We start from the raw sequence: 3,447 nt of genomic DNA on the forward strand, positions 1-3,447 counted from the left end.
GATTTCCTTCTGCCCTGCGAGAGGCACCCGCAGCACTACCAGTGCGGCAGATACACGTTTACAAGGGCTGTAGCCAAAAGCAGGCTTTAACCCCTGTAATAAAGTCACCTTTGGGGACCGAAATGGGACAGAATGGAAAGGGGAGACCCCAACTGGAAGGGGAAAAGCCCCCCCCCGGCATCACAGCACAGGGAGAGGGGACCGGTGCTGAGCAGCTCAGGAGGGCTGGGGAGAGGCCAAGGTGGCTTCTGTACGCACAGAAAAGTAAAAGCTTTTCACTCTTAGTGCACCCAGGGCTTGGGTGGCGGTTGGGGGGGTGCAGAAGCTGAGGCAGCGCATTGTCAAACGCATTGTATAAATCCAGGTAGATGACGTCTGTTGCTCTGCCCTTGGTCAACAGGTCTATGGCAACAGCGTAGAGAGCCACCAAAGTTGTCAGGCACGATTTCTCCTCAGTGAAGCCCTGTTGGCTGTCTCCAATCACCTCCCTATTTTCCATGTGCCTTAGCAGAGATCCCAGGAGGATCTGCTCCATGACCTTGCCAGGCACAGAGGTGGGACTGACTGGCCTAGAGTTCCCTGGGTCTTCTTTTTTCCCTTCTTTGAGTATCGGGGTTGTGTTCCCCTTTTTCCAGTCAGTGAGAACTTTGCCAGGTTGCCACGATTTCTCAAATATGATGGAAAGTGGCTTAGCAACTTCATCTGCCAGCTCCCTCAGGACCCGTGGATGGATTTCATCAGGTCCCATGGACTTGTGCACCTTCAGGTTCCATAACAGGTCTCGAACCTGATCTCCTCGTACTGTGGGCAGCTCTTCATTTGCAGAGCCCCTGTTTTTGCCTTCTGTGACTTGGGCAGTGTGCTTAGAGCCCTTGCTGGTGAAGACTGAGGCAAAAAAGTCGTTCCATATCTCAGCCTTCTCTATCTCCTGGGTGGCCAGGTCTCCCGTTTCCTTCTGGAGAGGGCCCACAGCTTCCCTGGTCTTGCCTTTAACTGTGATATATCTATAGAAGCTTTTTTTACTGTTTTTGATGTTCCTGGCAAGATTTAGTTCTGCCTGGGCTTTCGCTTGCCTGCTCTGGTTCCTGGCCGTTCACACAGTTTCTCTGTATTCTGTCCATTCTACCCATCCCTGCTTCCACCCTCTATAGGCCTCCTTTTTGGTTTTGAGCTTGTTCAGCAGTTCCTTGTTCATCCATGGAGGCCTTCTGGCTATTTTGCCTGACTTGTTTTTTGGGATGCACCTCTCCTGAGCTTTGAGGAGGTGATCCTTGAATACCAACCAGCTTTCTTGGGCCCCTCTCCCCTCCAGTTCTTTCTCCCATGCTACCCTGCCAATCATATCCCTCAAGAGTCCAAAGTCTGCTTTCCTGAAGTCCAGGGTAGAAAGCTTGCTGCACGCCCTCGCTGCCGTAAGGATCTTGAATTCTACCATTTCATGGTCTCTGCAGCTGAGGGTAACCTTGAACCTGACATTCCCCAACAGCCCCTCCTTGTTGGGAAGCACAACATCCAGCACGGCTCCTTTCCTTGTTGGCTCCTTAATCATTTGAAGAAGAAAGTTATCATCAATGCATTCCAAGAACATTCTGGATCTCTTATGTCCTGCTTCCCCAGTAAAGGGTGAAAATGGGATGGGCGTCTCCAATCCCCATCCTCCTCAGCTGTCCAACCACTACTTCCTGGAGCAATATAAGTTCATGTATGGCCTGAAGCCCTGCTGGGAAGGGGCTGGGTCTCAGAGTAACCAATGGTGTAGAACCAGGAAGAACAATCTCTCACCTTTCTGATCACTTGAGAGAGAAAGGAGCTCCGTCGGTCGCTCTTCATGGCTGCCAGGACGCCTCTGGAAATGCTCCAGGATGAAGCCCGCTGCTCCATCTGCCTGGGAATATTCCAGGACCCTGTGTTCATCCATTGTGGGCACAGCTTTTGCCGGTCGTGCATCACTCGGGCTTGGGAAGGACTGACCACCAACTTCTCCTGCCCCCAGTGCAGGGAGATGGGGGACCAGAAGATCCTCCACCCCAACTGGGAGTTGGCCAACATGATTGAAGCAGCCAAGAGATTGAACCTGCCACCAGTCAGAGAGGTGGAAGGAGGAGAGAACTTGTGCGAGAAACACCAGGAACCCCTGAAGCTCTTCTGCCAAGATGACAAAAGGCTCATCTGCGTGGTGTGCGACAGGTCCAAGGAGCACCGTGACCATTCTGTGGTTCCTGTGGACGAGGCTGTCCAGGAGTGCAAGGTGAGGGGGGATATGGATGTGTTGCGGTACAAAGGTCCAGAAGCTCCTGGTGTTGGTGCTGTTCATGGGTGGAGATCCCTCCAGAGCCTTTGGCCTGTGGGATAAACCCCCTGTGGACTCACCCATCCTTGTCTCTTGCCACCAACCCTTGAGGTGGAATTACCCGACCTGAGGGAGAGGTGGATTTAGGAGCACCACGCTCCTGGGGATCAAGGGGTCCTCTCCCCCAGGGTTCACCCACGAGCAGGGGCTTAGGGGAGGGTAGGAAACAGAGGCGTAGGACTTCTCCCCACCACAATCCCTCTGCAAAACTCCATCAGAGTCTCTGTCCTCTGGGATGCGGGTCCCTTATCAAGGTCAGCTCTGCTGAAGATCAGGAGGAAAGGAGAGGGAGAGATCCTCAGCCCTTCTCCCACCCCACAGCTCCCTGGAAGAATTTTGGTCTTTCTCAAACTACCAAAAGAAAAGTTAAAGAAAGAGGTTAATTTCCGTGAAACTGTCATGGGGGTCCCAAAACTCTGCCAACACTTACCCCAAGAGCCACCAAGAGTTCCCTGTTGCTTCTGCTGAGGCTGCCAGACCACGATGCCATTCCACAGGGGACTTCTTTCTTTCCTCTCAGAAACAAATTGAGACCCAGCTGGACCTTCTGAAATCAGAGCAAGAGGAGCTTCAATCTTCCGTGAAGGACAGAGAAGACAGGCTCAAGGACCACACTGTAGGTGCCCATCAGTTTTCTTGGGCAGAGGGTGGGGAAAGAAAGGAGGAACATCTCCTCCTCCTCCTCCTCCCCCAGAGGTTTGGGTGATGCTCAAGGGCTGTGGGGAAGGGAGAGGGGGTTTGTATCTTCCCCAAATGCCTCTTCTTGGTGGGTCCCACTAAGACAGGGCCCACCCTTGACCCTCGATGCTATTCTGCTCTCTGCTGTCCTTTCTCCACTTCCGCTTGCCCTTGAGCAGGAGAGGACAGAAGCTGCAAAGGAGGAGATTGTGAGGACATATAGGAAGATGCACGAGTTCCTGGACAAGGAGGAGTCCTCTCTTCTGGCCCAGCTGGAGCAGCTGGACACAGAGATAAGGAAAGCCCATGAAGAAATCCTCGATAGGCTTTTGGAGGAGACGACGAGGCTGGGCACGCTGATTGGGGAGATGGAGATGACATACCAGCAGTCAGACTGGCAGCTCCTGAAGGTGAGAGCC

General features: G+C 53.1%; 1 pseudogene; it reads left to right on the plus strand.

Moving 5' to 3' along the window:
• Positions 1-646: 646 nt before the first annotated feature.
• LOC106900169 lies at positions 647-3,444 on the plus strand (annotated as a pseudogene).
• The last annotated feature ends 3 nt before the right edge of the window (positions 3,445-3,447 follow it).

Source organism: Calidris pugnax, unplaced genomic scaffold (assembly GCF_001431845.1).
Source record: "Calidris pugnax isolate Ruff unplaced genomic scaffold, ASM143184v1 scaffold1397, whole genome shotgun sequence".
Lineage (NCBI taxonomy): Eukaryota > Metazoa > Chordata > Aves > Charadriiformes > Scolopacidae > Calidris > Calidris pugnax.